Source organism: Rattus norvegicus, chromosome 16 (genome assembly GCF_021556685.1).
Source record: "Rattus norvegicus strain SHRSP/BbbUtx chromosome 16, alternate assembly SHRSP_T2T, whole genome shotgun sequence".
NCBI classification, from domain to species: domain Eukaryota; kingdom Metazoa; phylum Chordata; class Mammalia; order Rodentia; family Muridae; genus Rattus; species Rattus norvegicus.
In genome coordinates, this window is record NC_141549.1 from 3,428,122 (window position 1) to 3,448,816 (window position 20,695).

General features: G+C 41.7%; 1 protein-coding gene across 23 annotated transcripts in view; it reads left to right on the forward strand.

The window, feature by feature from the left end:
* Positions 1-20,695, forward strand: part of Erc2 (ELKS/RAB6-interacting/CAST family member 2) — an 860,589-nt gene that overhangs the window by 531,475 nt on the left and 308,419 nt on the right.

Below are 20,695 nucleotides of genomic sequence, written 5' to 3' on the forward strand. Positions count from 1 at the left end.
CAGTGGGAGCTTTGCTGAGGAACCATGAGTTTACTGATTGTTATCTTCGGTCTTCTCCAGTGCCTGGCTTGTACTGGTTTTCATAGTGTCAAGGAAACAGGACTTAGATTTGGCAGATCACCATGGAGGAAGACAGGAAGGACAACTATTAAATGACTATTGAATAATCATCGCAACGGATTTGTTCCTAGTGAACTAGTCAAGAAATAGCTTTTCTATAAATACTTAAACAACCAGTGAGAGATAATTTAAATCCTGCTCCCTCCCATAATAAGGGGAAGCATACATAATTGTGGCATCTTAAGCCAGTAACACAGACTTTGAAATTGGTGGCTAGGTATGTTAGAGTGACCTCATGGTGACCCAGCAAGTCTTACACATGGTTAACATTAAACTGAGAAAGCTTAGATCATGGAAAATATGGAATGAAATATTTTGAAGGGCTTAATAAATGAGAATAAAGCTTTTATGTCTCTTCAACTACCTCAGTTTCTCCAAGACCAAAGAACGAGTCAGATTTTTTTTTCTTACATATAAACTCATATAAACTAGCATTTTGTCTAATAAAAGATGATATAATAAAAACAGATATTATTATACATCATTTAGAAGCCAGGGAACTGAGACTCTGAGAGATTCAAATAATTTGCTTAAGGCCACCTGGCCAGGATTAAAGCAAAGTCTTTCTTTCAGGCTCCCTTCCTCCTACCTCATTCTCCCACGGAGCCTTGGGCGGATTTTACCAGGTCTGGAACTTCTGCCTGCCTGAGACTCTGCTGAAATCATGTTGCCATCAGCAGAGCTGAGTGTCTGGCAGGTGCTTTCTTACTGTTGGGCAAGTGAGCACTCGAGACGGTAGACAGAGTCTTGTGTAGCGAGAAGGTGAGCATTTCAGGCGTCCCTGTCATCCGTGTGCTCCGTAGTGTGGTCACGGTAGTGACCACACAAATGCGTTTGATCCACTGGCTACAGACAGACACATCCCACTTCTGTCAGACAGCCTTATTGTTCCTCTCCCTCCAGGCTCCCGAGTTAGCGCTACATCTGTAATGATACAGTTTGCCATTATAAGAGCTTCTCTTTTGGTTCTTGTTCATAGAATGAGCATGTACTCTCATAATTTTTGAGAACAGGAGTAGGAGTATCGACTAGAAGAGTTTAGAAATCATCACATCCGATTCTACCTGGTAACTGACAGGGAACTGCCTTTGACCCTCTCACCGTTCTGCTTCCTCTTCTAAGAACGTAGTTGTGAGCAGAGCACAGGGCTCAGAGAATGTGAGACGTATCTACAGAGGCTCTGTTGGCCAGTGAGCGTCATGTCATGTGGTTAAGGGTCTTCGTGAAGAGGACCATTTATCTAAAATGGGATTTATTTTTCTAAAACATAGAAACCATTTCCACGTGTGTGTTTTCCCACTGAATTTCATGAGTTCAGATAGCACCTACCTAAGGCCTCTTTTGGTGACTTGCTGCATTATTTCTGAAGTGTTTAATCTGCTGGCACTGCAAAAGAAAGACAGAATTCTTCTGTTAATTCTGTTGGTAAAAGAAACAAAGTCCTACTTCACTAAGCCCAATGTGAACCTAATTCGTTATTTAACTCAGCGGGAAGAAGACCAACTTACGGATCTCTTCCTTAGGACTCAGAAGACATAATAAGGTATGGGACAAGCGTACTGACCGAGGTTCCCAACTAGATTCATCAAGTTAAGCAACCAGTTTTATCTATCGTGATTTTTAAGCTGATAATTGGTACATTGCTACATGACGTTGACTGAGCCCTGTTCAGGTTGCTGAGAACAATCAGATGTGTTCTTGCTGTTGATGCTTGTTGCCCACGCTGTGCTAAGGCTTGGGCTGCCATCTAACTGGTACTCATATTTAACCCAGTAGGAAGATAGTCACCATGCAGCCCTAGAGGGAATAAGGATAGGGCACTGAGAGAAGATGAAGACATTCTTTCCTCATACCAGGCGATGAAGGGAGATCCCTTTCTGGCTGCCTCCGTTTTCTCTTCATTAACATGGAGTGGCAATGCCTGCCCAGCCTGCTTTATGGAAGTGTGTTAAGGTCAGGATAAAAAGAAAGTAACTGGAAGAAGACTAATATAAAACGACATGTGTGAAAGCACTTTGAAATCTAACATTGGGCTTTTAAAACTGAGAGGTGTGTCTGTTAGATTCATTGCAAAACCAAATGGTATGTAGTCTTAGAATTGGAAGGGAGCTGGCTCTACTCTCCCAGCTTGCATAAGCAGACTCTTGTCCACGCAATGGCCAATGAAGAGTTCACCAGGCCCTGGGAGAGGCCATTCTCAGTAGCCGCCACGGGCTCGGGAGGTAGCAGGTCCCGTGGCACAGACTTACAGGAGTGTGTCTTCCCGTTCCTGTTCTGTTGTTGGGTTTTGTTTGTTTGTTTTAAATGTGTCCTTTCTCTCTCTCCACCTCCTCTCTCTTTCTATATTATACTGATCTGAGTGTCAGCCATAGGCGAGATGGCCTTTTGTGTATTTGCTAAGTAATACTGTTCGTTTTAGAGGAAAATAAAAAAAAACATAAAGAGACACCATGGATCGTATATCACCTATGACCTTAATATAGAGACTCACTGAGGCCACTCTGCTGTACACCTCTACAAGTGTGCCTTCTTTTTCTTTCAGGAAAATTAAGTTGTCCTTTATATCTTATAACACATTTCTTTTGCTTTCTAAGTGTGAATACTTCATATATCACAAAGATAGAATCATGCTATTTTTAATTACTTAATGTATTTACTGATTTATTTTGGTACCAATGTTTCGCTAACATGTGGAAGCTTTGATAAGAGTTCTGCCACTTGCTTTTATTTATGTTTGGGGGTGGGGGCATAATAAAGATTGACACGAAGCTGTAAACAATAACAGGGACAAACAGGATAAATTGACTTCTTGTCATCTCGACCATTTAGTTATTGATAACACAGTTCAGGTTGTCGTAGGTACAGCCTGACACCCTCAACAAGGGTCTCTGGTTCTTCCTTTGGTAGCCAGTTACTCTTGGCTATTTCTTGTTTTGTAGGTGTGTGTGTGTGTGTGTGTGTGTGTGTGTGTGTGTGTGTGTGTGTGTGTGTACAGAGGGATTCCCTGGGGCCGGAATTACTGGAAATTGGGAGCCACTAGGCCTGAGTGCTGGGAACAGAAATCTGGAAGAGGAGGAAACCCTCTTAATATCAGAGTCACCTCTCTAGTCCCCAGTTACTTCATTTTTAAGTACTTTTTTTGTATGTGTGTGCATTATATCATCTTGAGAAATATCACGCTGGCCTTTGTTTTCCCCTGATATTCTACTTTGGTGTAGATGGAGACTGTTCCCTTAGATTTAGATAAGAATTAGGAGAAAACGCTGTCTGGTTCTTCTAACCGAAAGATTTTTCATGCTGTAATTTTACACAAAGAGTTCCTTTCAAGGTGGTGTGTTGGGAACCATTCAGCATTTGTGGAATCAAAGAGGGAACTGGTTAAATTACCAATGAACAAAACCCGCAGCTTCTCGCTGAGCCTCGACTGCAAGGTGGAAAGAGAAGTGCTGCCTGACTTTGTCAAGCTTGCACTCAGTCCAGTGAGTGAAGGAAAGAATGAACAGAAGTAGCTTATTATGCTACTTCAAAGGTGTTTGTTAACTCACCTACAAAGCCGTTTCCAAATGTAAGACATTATTGTCTGGGACGCAGAAAGACAAGGAGCAATGTTGTGTATATTTGTGGAGTATCACAGGAAGTGGGGATATGCTTAATAGAAAGGAGGCAGAGCCCTGGACTCATTTCGCAGCGTGCTCTTCCCCAACGCTCCTTCAGTACGATTTTTCTTGGTTTGTATCCTAACTGCTGGCCATCATTTGGATACTGGAGAAAACGGACATTTCCTGATCATGGACTTCCATTCAAGAAGACACCATTACCTTTCCCTGTGTATAAGAATATTGACTTACTTAAAAACATCTAAAAGCTTTTGCTAGACATTTAATAATATGTCATCTTTGAACTATTTGCTCTTGTTTAAAAAGAGTTTTATTAAAAGAATATTAAGAACTTTCTAAGTTTGGTTTTAAATATGGCTTAATAACCTTATATTCCAGTAACCAAGTTCGGTTATTTAATTTGTGGCCGGTGAATTTGATATCTAAATACATCAAATATATTTGAGAGCTAAAAGGAGTGAGGGTTGTGAGGCACTGGTCTGCTTGTGCATTTTCTCACATGGGTTAGCCTGTTGTCAGGCAGACAGCAGCTGATGTTTTTCTCTTATAAAATCCTAAGTCATAAAAACTGCTTTAATAAGTACTTAACGGTTCCATAATTTGAAGTATGCCTTTTGGCGTTTTGCTGATGTTTTCCTATACCTGTGTAGAAGTTTTATGTTAACCTCATTTTAACCTATCTGATGATTTTTGTGATCTTCACTTCCTGGGTACTGTTAGATTTTCAACGTCTCCTCCAGATAGTCTTGCAAGCCTTTGTATACACTGAGTTCTTTTAGTACATTCCCATGGGGTAAGGCAGCAGCTCAAGCTACAACATCATTCTGTTGGCCCCTTTGATCTGAGCTCCTTTCTGAGAGAGCCACTCATTAGGTAAGTGCCCTTCAAAGCAGAGGCTACGTGCAGAATATGATAAAATCAATTTATTCTCCACTCCATGCCATCATGAGAAAAGACAAATCACATTTCTTTAGGGAGGAATTCTAAGTGCCTGGCAATTTGCACAGGATAAATGGAGTCTGGGAGAGGAGTTTTGAAGGCAGCCATTACTTAAAATTGATAAACTCAGTTGCCAGGGGCTGTACTATTTCCCAGAGGTGTTATGAGGATTGGATGGGATTCTTATGTATGAAAAAGTAATTTCAAGCTTATAAGTGTGCAATATTTTTCTATTGATTCATTCATGACACATACGTACTAATCTTATCTTCAGATTATAATTTAACTTTATCCATTTAAACATTTTCTTCTTTTAAACCACAATATAGTTTATTCTGTAAACAATTAGTTATTGAGAAAAACATAGATTTCAGTTTAAAATATATTAAGCTTTATAATATATTAAGCTCCATGCGTGCTGGAATGTCCTAGAAAGTCTGCCCAGTTTTGAAAGGCATTGGTGTTCGATGGGACACTCAGAGAGTTTGTTGTTGCTACCAAAGTCACATGTGGAGATGAAAGACAGCACAGAAGTGGGGAATAGATGTTGTGAAGAATGGCTCCTTCAGAATGGATTTTTGTTTGTGCTAAAGGTGGTGACATTAAGGACAATTAGTTGCCATTCATAATTTCTGTTTCCCACTCTTAATTCTGCAATTGGTAGCATAATCCCCATAACAGAAGGCAACACGCTCATTGTCTATCAAATTTACCGTATGGGAGTAAAAACGTAGAAAAAATAACCTTGCAAGAGTAGAATGTTCTAGTAAGCTTCCAATGTAAGGAACAGAAAACTCCACCTTCTAGCAGGTCATTTGAGTAGTGTCTTCTGCCTGGAAGCCTTGCTACTCTCGGCATTTGGCCATCACCTCACAGAGCTGGACCTCTGGCCTCGTTTCTAAGTCTCCAACCCACATTCCAGGCAGCAGAAGGAAGGGAAGGGGAGGAACCTGCCTGGCCTCTGGGTTACATATATCTGCCCAGACATCTGAGTCAGTGAACAGCTCTTTCAGAAAATAGTTGCATCTGCTGTTCTGCATGCTAGGCCCTCTCCTAAGTGTTATTTTAAGGTATAGAAAGACTCTGGGCGAAGGTTCTCTTCAGGGACCACATCTTCCACATAATCTGATGCAGGGAAGACTGGTTCCCTCACCAGAGTTTTAAGTCACATGGTCATACTTCTCACCTCCACAAGCAGGAAGATGCAGTCTTTGTGTGCATAGATCTACGAATAGCTAACACCATGGAAAGCAAATTAAGGAAGGAAAGCAAGGTAGCTTTGAGAAACTTAGAATTCATTACAGAAAAGGAAAACAAAAGTAGACCAGCTGCTAAGCCTCCTTACCACAGTATAAGCATCTTTGCAAGTTCCCTTCAGACATTCCTGACCCATACAGTCTTTGCCTGCCTTCATGTCTGTCTGTCCATTTGTCTCTGTCTGTCTCTGTCTGTCTGTCTCTGTCTGTCTGTCTCTTTGTCTCCCATCCCCTTTCCGCATGCGCACGTGTGTTTGTGTGTGTGTGTGTGTGTGTGTGTATGTTTCTTGTGAGATACAATATGATCTCAAACATTCCTTCCAGCATTATCCATAAATCACAAAATGACCGAGAACATGAATCAATCAGGAATTGTCAGACTCTTCTTTGTCTTTTCTATGATGAACTAAAAAAATGTTCACATTTTGGTTTACCATTGCCACTCCTATAGGCAAGAGTAGCCTGAACTTCCCTTGCATGTTGTGCATTGCCTTTACCCCACAACACTGTGTAGATATGAAATGAATGAACAAAGTAATGATGACCCTCAAAACAATACAGCCAAAGAGCTGAAAAGGATTAAACTGCGTGTCATATAGGATCAAAAGCCTTCCCTCATTTCCACAATGAGGTAATGTGCAATATGATTAAAATGCCTTCAGAGAATCAAACCAGCCTGGGGAAAAGTACTGTTCTGTGATTTAGGCAATAAAGTTAAACTCAGCAAGAGATATTTGTATGATGTTATATGCGTGTCATATAGATTGCTTCTAGCTGGGATGAAGGGACCAGTTTTCAGATAGACGTTTCTTCATGCAAGTGTCAGGAAAGCAGGGCAACAGGCCACAGTAACAGGGGAATGAGGGGACTAGAAAGGAGTGAGCTGAAGGAAACCTTTCAAGTCAGCTCCTTATCTTAAAATAAAGTAAGGGGCACCGTGTCTTTTAGATGGAAACACACAGTGTATATAGTTTTAATAGTGAAAAGTGTCAATCAAAAGGGCCATTGGCCTGGTGGTTTTTAATGGAAATACAAACATTTTCTGAGTTAGAATAGTGTAGGCTTTCAGCTTAAATAATCATAATCAGCAGTTAAATAATCAGAATGCTTGGGAATTGTAGGACTTAAGCAGTTCCAAGCACTCTACTTCTTGCTATCTCTATCTATCAGCAGTCTGTGGGGTTTAAGGAAGGTCACCCATTCAAAACGAGAAAGAGACTTATGTGAGTCTTCCAGCCTTCCCAAAAAGGCATTTTCTTCTACTGAGAGCAGCATTGTTTTGGCAGAAATATGAGCAGTCTAGCTTAAAGCTTACAGGAGATACAGTCCAATATAACCCCCCTAAGGTAAAACAGGACAGGGACACCACACAGCCACCAAGGGACCAGAACTGTGGGTGTCATGGACTTGGATAGCAGGCCCAGCTCCAGCATACTCCATCCATCCATATATCAATCTATGCTATTTATCTCAGACTCAGATCACCTCATTGATAGGTGGATCTTCCGATGATTTTTACCTCTCTGGAATATATGGCAAGCTCTAGAGAGAGTTTTGGTTGTCACATGGAGGAAGCCTCTACTGGTATCTAGTAGGTAGGAACCAGGAATTTGTCCTACAAGGCTTGGGCTACTATACAACCCAAGACACTCATGATACTAAGCTTGAGAAACCCATGAGCAGTCGCTGCTTAATGACACTGGTGTTTCATAATATAAGGGAAAGGAAAAAGCTTTATAGAGTCTGTTATCTGACTTTTAGCCAAGAGGGCCTTATAGAGCATTTGACTTACTCAGGATCATGATTAGGTCCAGAAGGTGTGGTATAGTGAAGGCTTGTGTAGATGAACTTGACCTCATGATTCTGGCTTGCCATCTTGGTGTTATAGACTAGCTCACCACAATAATCCTCAGTAGAACTGGTATAGGAATCAGAGCCAAGCCTTTAGAGACTCAGTTACTCAAACCACCTGTTGTGTTTGAGGTGGCACTTACTCTCTGCTTTCCCTCTCTCTGTTGTTCTCCTAGAAGCCAGCCCTGTGGGGGAATATCCCTTGGATTCCTTGCTAGTTGGAGTTGGGAAAACCAGGAAGCTCCACACGCCATGCAAGGATGAGAAAAGAAAGGGCTACTGTTAATTTGCCCTGAGGCATATCCCTGGCCTAGGGCTTCCCTCTCTGGCTGCAGGTCCTGTCACCAGCGTTCATCCAGGCTTCTAGACACCAGGCCCTGGCAATGACTGCCCATTGTTGCTAGTATCTCAGTGCTTCAGCATTTTTATCTGTTTTATTCCCACGGTGCACCTCTTCTTCATTGATGTCTGCTCACTGGAAATGTGTGGTGAGTTCTGTTTCCTCCAGAACTCAGAGGGACACAGTGGGAAAAGCTGTGGTATCAGGGTCAAGTACATGACATTTGTTTGAATGGTTTAAGAAAGTATTGTTTAAGGGGCTGGGGATTTAGCTCAGTGGTAGAGCGCTTACCTAGGAAGCGCAAGGCCCTGGGTTCGGTCCCCAGCTCCGGAAAAAAAAAAGAACCAAAAAAAAAAAAAAAAAAAAAGAAAGTATTGTTTAAAAAGGCTTACATTTCACATATTAAATAAATTGAGGAAGAAAAACAGGTTGCTTAATGTTAAAGTCAGAACTTTAAAACAAAAACTGCCATTTCTTAAAATGAATAGCCTTCAGATTACCCTTCGGCATAAATCATTCCCGCAGCCCCTACCTTAGAAAGATGTCTAGCTGAGGGTCTGAGAGCCATCTTCTGTCAGGAACAGGGAAAACAGCAGCTGCTTCTGCAGTGTCCCAGATGAAGCCTCTGTTGTTCTGTCTCCCTCTCTAAGTTGATTGTCTGAAAGGGAGACGTTCTTGAGGTGGAATTCAAGGGAGCATCCTAGAGGTGTAGTGTAAATATCTGGTCAACAGTTGTCTAATCGAAGAACAATTCAGCTTCTAGCACAGGTCAACACACAGTGAAGGAGAAGTGGATGGGGCTATAAGAATATTGTGAAGACATAGAATTGAACCATGACAAGTGGAAAAGCAGATGAAGGGGCAAAGCTTATAGAAGGGGGAGGGTGTGTTTCAAGGTGAAAGTCCTCTTTGGAAAGTTGAATTTATCAAATGCTTATATTTAAAAGTTAGTTCTAGCAATTTCTACTAAGTCAGACATTTTAAAGCATCACAAGACCCTGCCTTCCACAGTACATCCAAAGCCCCTGGGTAAGGCATAGCCATCAACTTCATACTGATAAGTTGGAGTTTTTCTTCTGTCGGAGATAGAAGGCACCTCTGTTTAATGGAGTGGAGTGTGTTCCTGGGAGAAACTTCTCTTTCCTTATTGGTGGCCCAATTGGGCTTGAGTAAATTATTGCAAAATCTTCCTCTAATGTCAATTACCCATAAAAGCAAAAAGAAGTCCCAGATGCCCTCTGTCTAACTTCAGAAATTGCCTCCTTGCCAAGCTCCACCCCTTGAGTGGATTATTTTGAAGTAAATACCAGCCATTATATCATTTTATCCATAAATACTTGAGTATAAACATTATTTTTCAGATAAACACTCGTACAACAAATTACAAACACTTTAATGTGGAGGAGAAATCTAATGAAGGACTTTCTCCGTAATGTTGGAAGGCCAGGGACCTAATGTGAAAGGCTTCTACTTTTTAGGAATGTTATAAAACAACAAAATGAAGCATTTGGTAATCTCATATGAAGGAACTAGAAAGATTTATGTCACAGGATTCATTCCTTAATCCATGGCCCTGTTCTCCTAGACTTATACCTAAATAGTATTCTTAGGATTGACATATTTTCACCTCTTCTTTATTCCTACGAGTACTAGTATTTTTCTGCATGCCTGAAGAAGAGAAGGACTTTTATTGATACCTGGTTTATTTCTCATTGTATTTTCCTTTTTGCTTCTTGACCAAATGATAACAGGATTTTGAAAGTTTGTCAATATGAATTGGTGGTTGGTAACAGCCTTTGCGGCCAAGTGTGGAGGAAGAGAAGCGTTACTTTGGAGAGTGAGATGCAGATCATATCCATGCCACACTGATTGATATTAAGCTACTAAATCAAGCAGCATGAGAACATGCCTGCTCAGCTCCTTGTCTTGTTTCTTATTAATGATCATGGTGACATCACATTATCTAGTAAGTCATTCATCAACTTTGGAGCAATGACTCAGACCTCCTACTCTACTAGATGCTGATCCGGAGAGATATCATCTCTGATTGTTGGGATTATACTCTAGTCTTGATTACTTTATGTCCACAACCTTGGCAGTCCTTCAATGACTGAAGAGAGATCATGGAATGGCTTTGATAGCCAAATAATCCATAGACAGGTAACCATGTGGTTTCTTTGAGCTGAACCAGAATTGTGGGGGTGGGGTGTACAGTTTTCAAGTCTGTTTGCAGTAAAAGAGAAGGGCTCCAGAAAGCATTACAGATGGGTCAAGAATTTGGAAGCATTGCATTGGAGGCTACGGCAGAAGTTAAAAGAAAAGGAAGTGGAGAGATGCCTCAGTGGTTAGGAGCATGGGCCACTCTTTCAGAAGATCCAGGTCTGACTCCCAGCGTTCACATGGAAATCCACAGCTACCTGTAATTTCAGTTCCAGGGACTCTGATGTTCTTTCCTGTCCTTTGAGGATACTGGGCTCCCATGTGCTATACAGACATACATGCAGGCAAAATACTTATACACAAAAAGTGGATAAAAATTATTTTGTTAAAAAGGTAATGGTATCCCAGGAAGAGTGGGGCATGCTAAGGCTAGAGTCTTTTACAGGACAGAATATCCGGGGAGTTCCAGTTCCCAGACGGATTGAGCCAGACCATACCTAGTAAGAACGAGGGGTCACCATAGAAACGGGTCTTCATGGTATTCAGCTTATTTCATCTAGTGGCCTTCTTTAATTCTTGGTAACCATTCTGGAAAGGAGTACTTAGCTTCTGCCTGGCTCCCAGAGTGATAAAGTTTCATAGACAAGGATAATATAACTGGAGTTTGGGAAGCAGGAATGAGCGGCCTGAATTTCAATTTCGGCCCTGTGTTTATTCTTCTTACTGTATGACCTTGGCTGAGTATACAATGACAACACATCCTCTGTAGGGTTCTGGGATCAAGTGAATACATGCAGACAGAGACAGATTTACACATAGACGCTCACAGAGAAACACTATACATATATATCAACCCAGATTTTCTACGTCATGGGTCTTAATAAGTCTGTATCAACAGTCAGAGAGATGCATCCTCCAGTTAGTAAACCAACTGTACCTTTGAAAAAGTTTGCCTTCAGTTGTACTTTTATAGCTTTATGCTTGTGTTCTTTGGGTCTTCTCCATTTGACGTGGAAATGATTTCCTTCAGAACCCTGAGTGTCTAAGGCTACTCTTACATTCTGTTCTCCCTGCTACTCTCCAGGCTGCAGAATAAACCCTACTTCATGTGGAAGTACTCAGCTCCCCTTCTCTTTCTGTGACAGGTTTTGAGGATCCATCCCCTTTGGATGATGGTCTTTTCGTTATTCTTCTGCACATTCCACAAGTAGCTAGCTACTGCATATTTTCTATGGAAGGACACAGAGTCTGGCTGGGCATGGTGCCATGACCCTTGCCTTGTGAAGCTCCTGATGTAATGAAGAAGTTGGCAATAGAAGCTGCTAATTGCTATGCGGTGTGCCAAGTGCTCTGATCGGGAAAGTCTGGAGTATCTGTTCCAGATGGAAAGGAAACACAGGGTTACAGGATTCTTCCATAGGGGTTATGTGAGGCTCCCGTTGGGACTTGTATGGAGCTTCCATGGGGATTATGGGAAACTCCCTTTCAGAATTGCAGGAAGGAGCAACATGTGAGTTGGAAAGATAAAAGAAATGGTTGAGGTAAAGGAGGGAAGTAGGCGTATTTTAGGTGTGACCAGCAATCAAATAAACTATTCAAGTGGTTGATGAAAACAATCAGGTCAGTAGTTGAACTGATGCCATTGTGCTGGTGGGGGAAAACAGCACATATGATTATGGCTGCAGGTAACAATGTGCCAACCCCATAACTATACAACAGGGATCATCTTCCACAAGACTCTTGACTTTTAACCTTGCCTATGTCTTAAGACAAATAGCCCCCTCCAAGTAGAGCTGGAACTCCCTCTCCTGGATCTGTTTTCTTCACATGTGAACATGGAAGGTTGGGTACTAACCACATCATTTTCTAAAGCTGCCACTACAGGTCTTAGCTCCATGATTCCCAAGCAGACATTTTACATCCATGTTGGTTCTTGGTACCTGGGAATAGAATTCTTAGCATTCTTAGCATTTGCATTAGAAATAATTTATATGTTTATAATAAGAAAAGATGCCAGATTGTGATGGCACACACCTTTAATGCAGGTACTTGGAAGGCTGAGGTGGATCTCCATGAGTCGAGGCCAGCTTGGTCTGGTCTACCGAACACATTCCAGGACACAAAGAAACCTGGTGTGTGTGTGTGTGTGTGTGTGTGTGTGTGTGTGTGTGTGTGTGTGTGAGAGAGAGAGAGAGAGAGAGAGAGAGAGAGAGAGAGACAGAGAGACAGAGAGACAGAGAGACAGACGGTCTTTTAAAATTCTAAGAACTTGGTTGGAGTTTTTGGGGGAGATATTATGTCTAGGAATCACCCCTCCCCACAGAGCTCAGGGAACTATACAAAAGATGAGGCAGAAAGACTGTAAGAGCCAGAAAGAATAGGCAACTCCAAGGAGGTAATGGCTTCCAGACACAACAAGACGGATGCATGCATGAGCTCAGAATCTGTGGTAGTACGCAGAGGGCCCACACAGGTTCAAGCCTGTGCTTTTGTGGTTGTTGTTTCTGTTGTTATTGGTGGTGGTGGTGGTGGTGGTGGTTGCTTGGATTTGAAAACAGAGACAGAACATAAGGTTGAGTGGATAAAGAAGGATCTAAAAAGGCTTGAAGGAAGGCAAAAATGTGATAAAATATTTTGTCTGAAAAAACATTTAACTAAAGAAAGAAAAGGAAAATAGTAAAAACTCATAAAATATATTCAAAGCATGAGCCTGGTGTTCAGCTTTTTAATGTAGCTTAAAATACATGCACAAGAGTTTATGACAGCCAACTCGACCCACTTCCTACTGCGTGACTTTAATAGTTGAAATAATATAATGATTAAAACAAGAATATACGCCCAAGGGAAAGAGTTGAGGGGCCAGGGTTGAGATGCTAAAATGGGCCTCTGCTCCTTATCATCTTTGAAAACATCTTTCTTTAAGTTAATTGGGGAAATAACACTGGTCAAGCTATGAAAGAGGTAGCGTTGTTCTTCAGCAGCAGCAGTGAGGGACCGGGAGGATTTCAAGTTAAGATGCTGAAGTCCTCAGAAGCGAGGTTCCACAGAAGCCGGGTTCCCCAGTGCCTGTGTGGAGGAAAGAACTCTCCCTTCTGCTGCCGTGAACTTCTGATTCCTAATTTTTATAATCTGAGTAAATTATGCCCTTGTCCCTAGAAGCTCTCTTCCCACCATTCACTTTAGCTTCACTGACTTCCAGAGCAAAACTGACCACAGGCTACTGGGTATGTAAACGCAGTCAGCAATCAGGTCTTCGGTAGACATTCAAGACTCTTAAGACATGACCAGGTCACTAAACCTCCAGGGCAGTTCTCATGTTGGCAGGGCTTGACTGTGAACTTGTGTGTAGACCACTCCCCACACCACTCAGGCACTACCCAATGAGCTTTACAGGTGCCAGTTACTTTACTTAAAGACTAAAGAAAGAAGCTAGATATAGGCCTATGCATGCTATCCTAACACTCAAGAGAGAGAGAGATAGGAGGATTGGAAGTTTGACCAGCTTAGACTATATAGGAAGGTACCATAAAATTAAAAAGAGCACTTGAAAATCTATATTTAGAAAATAGAAGTGTATGCATAGTAGGTCTCACAGGCAAGAATACAAGAGGAATGTTGGCATGGAAAGACCAAATGATTATTGAAATAACATCTGCTAGATGGTTAGAAATGTTTTGAGGCCAGATGCTTAACAGCTCAGAAATGTAAATAATATCTATTCATTGAGTTGTCTTTACTAAGGATGAGAATAGAGTCACATGTCTGCAGAATCATATTATAATGCTTTCTCTTCTGTAGAAATGATGCTACATTTCTTTTTATATAAAAAGGTTCAATAAGTGAGGTACCATTTTTAGAATATATTTATCTCTTAAACATTATAAGTTTCACATGTATATTCTGAATTTCAGGCTTTACGTTAAGGTCTTTGGTCCTTTTTAAATTGATTTTTGTTCAGGGCAAATACAGTGATCTGGTTTAACTTTTCTACATGGGAATATTCATCTCTTCCCCCATCACTGCTCATTAGAGAGGCTGTGGAAGTGTATATGTGGTCCTGTTGTTCTATTCCACAGTGTCTATGCATGTTTTGTATCAATGCCATTCTGGTTTTGTTACTCTGACCCTGTTGTGTGTGAAGCCATTATTGTGGGGTTGGTAATCTGGGAAAGACCTGTTATCTTGATTTGTCACATTGTTTTTATCATGCACTAGTGTTTATGCATCTGGAGTTTGCTGGTTGACTTTTCCTTTATTGTATATTTTATATATTGATTTTAGTTCATTTTCTTTTTCTTTAAATAGAAGTGTTTACAATGTTTAGGAGAATACTACATCTTATCAGGGTTGAAATGTTTTCTTTTGTGAGGTAGGTATTTAAGTCTAGAGGCCATGTTCCTACTATTCTTTCTTGGTGGATCAGATATGTGTCCTGGGTTAGCTTGGGCCTCTTTATACCTATGAGTCTTACCCTGGGTCATTCCATGTCTTTATCATGGACCTGAAGCTTCAAGTACCATCTACTGGAAGTTGTCGAACTTCATGTGTGCCTTGCTTGAGATCATCTCTGTTGCTAGGCCCATAGTAGTTCAGTCTTAAACAGCATGTTTCTGCTAAAGACAGCAGCTAACTGTAGCCCTCCAAGACATTGTGTATGGCAAAATAATCTGACCAACCATTGAACTATCAGGCCACAGTATTTCCTATCTCACTAGATGTTCCAGTAGACTCAAGTCTCTTGAGAATTGTGACTTTGTCCTGTAGATAAAATAGCCATTCTCTTTTGACCAGTCCTATCTGGTTTAATTTTAAATTTAGGCTTCTGTTTTTATTCTCAACAAGGGGGGGACCATATCTTGCCAGAGCTATAAGGAATTTGTCACTGAAACTACACTACCTTTCTGTTGTCTACCTTTTCAGTTATTCTGTCATCCATTCTTTGGTTTCTGACACACATCTACTTTCTTTGGAATCCAGTTTATTCTTTATTTTCATTCTCTTATCATTTACCATGTCAGATAAAGGTGGCCTCTATCTTCAGCCTTGCCCAGGCAAAGGATGTAAGTAGACTATTTTACTAAAGAACAAATCCAAGTAGCCAATGAGCACATTAAAAGATGGTTCAAAACCATTACTTTATGAAATGCCAATCAAAGCCACAGTTATCCCTCTTTTATACTGGCTGTGAAGGACTGCTATCTACAAGCATCAGTGTGGGTGTGAGGGACTACAGCCCTCACGTGCTTACCAGCATTTTAATAAAATGGTGTCCCTGTTGAAAAAAAGTTCAATACTTTCTCGTTATGCTAAACACAGAGTTCTTATACAATCTGTTATTTCTACTCTGGAGTATGTGATCCCAGAAATGTAAATTGTGCATTAATGTTCAAAAGAACATTGTGTATAATAGCCAAAAGTGGTAAGAATGCAAATGAACAATGTATGCTTTATGGATTATCAGGGACGGCCCATATGGCATATTACATGATAATAAGAAAGAACAAGCTACTGACCAAGGCTATATCATGGATGACTGTTAAATACTGAGTGGACAAAGTCATCAGCAAAGATCAAATATCATATGGTAGATATTTATATGACAGATAATAAAGTCAGAAAATAGAAGAGTGATGGGCTAAGGCTGGTAGAGATTGAGGTGAAATGTTGACTGACAGTAGGTACAGGACTTGGTTTGGGAACGTAAATGAATTTTTCTAAGAATCGAGCTGATGTTATAATTTCGTGATACACAAAAAAACCCATTGAATGCACGCTTTAAATGGAGGATTTATATGATATATGCATATATTTATAAAATTTACAGAGGGCTTTCTGTACAGTAGTGTGAAATCTGAAAAGATAAGTATGTTGTGGTGGTCTGAATATGTTTGGCCAACAGGAAGTGGTACTGTTAGGAGGTGTGGCCTTGTTGGAATAGGTGTGGCCTTGTTGGAGGAAGTGTTTCATTGTGTAGGTGATTTTTTGGGGGCTCTTAGTGCTCAAACTCTGACCAGTGCAGAAGAGAGTCTTTTCTCTTAGGTCTTAGAGCGAGATGTAGAACTTTGTGGAACTCCTTCAGCACCATATCTGCCTGCAAATTGCCACGCTTCCTGTCATGATGAAAATGGAGTGAACTTCAGAAAGTGTAAGCCAGACCCAATTAAATGCTTGCCTTTATAACAGCTGCCTTGGTCATGGTGTCTCTTCACAGCAATAAAACCTGAGCTAAGACACCTATTATGGGTTATATTTGTTTATAGTTTGCTTGAAGATGAAATATACATATAACGATTAGAAATATGAGATTAAAGCCTCAAAAATCATTTTTAGGTCAGCATCCAAGGAACACACAAGCAAGAGGAAGATGCTGGCATATGAAGGCACCAGCACCAGCACCAGCACCAGCAAACAGTGACATTCAACACGTTCATTTCAGGGCAATCAACCTATATTTATTCTGAGTTCCATGTAGGTATGAAGCCTGGCGCTAGTAGCTGAAAATAGTCAAATAAGGTTGCATAATTGCATCGTTATGTTTTAAGCTAGATAGATACAGAGAGTGCTTTCAGCAGAGGGTGTTTTTTAGCAGTTCCATAGAAATGAGAGAGAAATTTGTCTGGAGAGGGATTTGAGTGGGTCCTAAAGAGTGAAAAGCAGAACAGCTAAAGAAGTAGAAATGTCTTAGGGAAGCAGCTACAAGAACTACTCAATCAGACAGCTCAACAGGTAAAGATGCTTGCTCCTGAGCTTAATGATGTAAGTCTGCTCCCTGGAACCCACAGGATGGAAGAAGAAAACCAGCTCTCGCAGGTCTACTCTGGCTTCCACATGTGCACCATCCTCCACAAAGTACGTAAATAAATGTACAGGGGCTTCCTAACAGGAGTGGTAGTGATAATAGTCTTACTGCTAATGGGGTAGAGCAATGATGCTGTATCTCGCAGTGACCACCCTTATGAAACCCCCAGGTTGCATTTGAACCATACAAAAGTACCACTTTTCATAGGTAATATTTTAGCAGTTGTTCCTGGATTATACTGTGATGTACCTACTGCAGAATCAAGTATATAGTAACTTAGTGATATAGGAAGGGATGAAAAGGATATATTGTCCCTTGCCCTTTGTGGTAGTGGATTTCATATATTTATGAGTATATGCATGCATATATGTGTGTGTGGACTGAGGGAGGCTAACTGGTGTGCCGGGCTGCTACCTTGTACTCTAGGATGAGCCACACATGGCTGCTGACCACTGAGGACATGGCACAGCTGTACTGAGCTAACTCTGAGTGTAAAATGAACACGAGACTGCCAGCAGTGTACATGAACAAAAGGAATATTAATTCTGTCAGCAATACATTTATATTGATTACATGCTCAAATATTTTAGATGTGTTCACGTAGTAAAAATAGTATTCATATTTACTGCTACTTCTTACATTTTTGACATAGCAACAAGAAGATCTGACTTAGGCTGCGTCTTATGTGAAAGTTCTGTTGCAGAGAAAGAGGCTTGGGGGTCCTTTCCAGTTGCCTTCCCAGCTCTTGCTCTTGGATCGCTTGGCCATCCCGACACTCAGTCGTATGTTTCCAGGAGATTCAGGAAGGAGATAACCTGCAGTAGCCTTTACCAAGTGGCTGTTGAGTATTCTATACTGGAGTTTCTTTCAAGTCCCTGAAGGGGGGAGACATTGGATCTGGCCTCTGAACCCCACGTTAGGGGAAATGTACTATGGAATCATATTCCGCTGTCCTGTACAAGAGACCCTTTTGCTGCTCCCCATTTTCCCGCACTTAAACCGTCACCTTTGTCATTGCTTCTGAGTTGCTCTGCTCATCTGTCAACACTGTATTCAACTACTAAGGCTCTGACAAGGAGGCTCAAACAAGGAGATACTCAGGTCAAAGACTGATGTACCTCCAGCTTGGAGCCTTAATTGCCCAAAGGACCAGCTGCAAAAGTGAGACCAGCCTCCTAGTTCAGAAGCAGCGTGTAGTAAAGCATGGCTGTCTACTGGTGCTGACAGCTTGAATTATTGGGGTTGGGGTACCATGGGCTCTTCTAATTTCTCTAATCTCTACTAAGAGGGAAATTTATGGAGAGTCCTGGGGTGCCACATGAAGGCGGATCTAATTGGAAAGTGGGAAATGAAGAATTTTGAGGACATGTTACCATACCCACTTCAAGAAGCCTTCATCGTATCTGCGACAGACACAAGTTCTCCAGTGAGGTCTTGTTTTATTGGAATGTGACCAAGAGCAAGCATGGAGATTTCCAAACATAGTAATTTGGAACCCAAGAGAAACCAGAGTATCACAGGCAGTTGTAAAGCCACACTGTGCCATGTGGCCCCGTGGCATGCTGGGACTGGAAGAGGAGCAGCCACTTTGAGTATCAGGCAGACTAGACCTCCGGTTGCAATCTAATCCTTTCTTAAGTCCAGTTATGTCTACAGTATATCCTAGGGTCCCTGTTTCTCCATAGCCACAGTTTCAGAACCAAAGGAGAAAATTCTATATAGTAGACATTGGTCTATAATAGCCAAGCGTGAAGAAAGCCATAGGTGTGATTTCTGGTGCTGGAACAGGTGGATATCTAGAGAAAATGTAGGAGGGTATCCTATGGCTACCATCTTTGTTTTATCCTAAGTCACGGGCAGGTTTTGTCTTTATTTTTCAAATGTGGCCCAGGCATCATGTCTGTATTCCAGCACAATGAAGTGTGAGGGCCAGATGACCACCAAGTACAAAGAACATTTGCTTCTACATGGTGTTAGCATTGGTTGCAAAGTGGCCACATCCCCATTCCCAAAGCATAGTAGGCGAAAACCCAACCAGAATCTGGAGGCCCCCATGCTTCATAGTTGGCAAAGAGAAATAGGATGTTTGTCAACTAAACAGCTTCTCAGTTAGTTCTTGGTAGTGTATAATAAAACAATAGGGCGTAGGTAAGAGCAGATCTCTAAACGCTTACAGCTGGAGCCATGAAAGGTAGACACGGCTCCTTTGCCTCCCCTCCCACAGGTGAGCTCCACCCACATGACCCAGTATAGCCCATGGCTCTCCTTCACACTGCCTCCTTGTAATAACCGAATGAAGAAGGTTGTACTCTTCACGGCTACAGAGCAGGAAGCCAGGGTTCAGAGATGCTAAGTACAGTTGCTCAAGGGACACAGCTAGCGAGGGGGGAACTGGCATCCTAGACCTTACCCTTGGCTACCTATGTTCTGTCCCCTCCAGCTTCTCCTAGAGCTACAGAGGCCCAAGGTGGTTTGCTTGGCAACATCCTAACCTCTTTCAGAATGTGGAACCAAATATCATAAATGGACAAAACAAAACTAAGAAAGAGATGTGGATGGAGGCAGGGGGAATCGTTGGACTAATTTGGAGGCACTTAACCTGATTGCCATCATGCTAGGTGTGCTGAAAATCCCAAACAGGGCTGAGTTCTGGACTATCTCAAGCTTAGAGTGTTTATCCTGGGTTTTTTTGTTTGGCCTTGCTCTTTCCATGGGGAATGCTTTGTTGGGGCATAATCTAAGAGCAGCCAGACCCTGTTTTCTGTTTCTTGCTCTTCAGGTGGTAAGAAGGAACTTTGTGCTGTTGAGGTACACCCAGGTTCTCTGACATCCATGAGAGGCATGCAGGAGGTGTGGCCTGGAATCACCCTTAGGAATGGAGTTGCCCCAAGAATGATGATGGATCTGCCTTTGGTGTCTAGCAGCTTCCAAATAGCTCAGAAACAATACAGATACATGCCAAAGGGGAAAAACAACTTTTGATCTCGTTAGAACCAATTAAGCTTTCAGAGAGCATGAAAGAAAGTTGAGCACCAGCCAGTGTTTGCTCTGGATGGATTTTGTCAAGGAGCACCGTTAAAAATAATGAATGTTAAAGCAACCCCTGCCTGGCTTCCTACTTGGGGAAGGGGGAGTTAATGTCTTTTGGGTTGTGTCTCAGATGCCACGGATCCCCACCTCCATGCAGCAGGACATCACCCACAGAATTACTTCCTCCCCAAGTGCCCAGAGGTGTTAGGAGTGATCATTTTCTTTAACACTTTTTCTCAGAAGGGTCTCCCTCCATCCGGTCCTTGTTGTCACAGCACGTTTAGTGTAATGTGTACTTTCTGTTAGTGTGTGGACTAGAAAGGTAATCTAATTAAGAGAGAAGGTAAGAAGCCTGCCAGATCTTGGCAACCATGACAAACGTGGGCTCGGGTATTTCACCAGCACCTCCCACTTATACCTCGATAGCTGGAGAGGCTTTTGAACTTGACAGGCAGCTTAGACAGAATGCAAAGTAAGTCTTTGACAGGACAGGACGGCATTTCAGGTCTTGTGAGCAGCTTTCAAAAGTTCTGGTTGCCTTTATTCAGAGCGACTTGCTTAGTAAATGTTTAGAGGGTCCTAA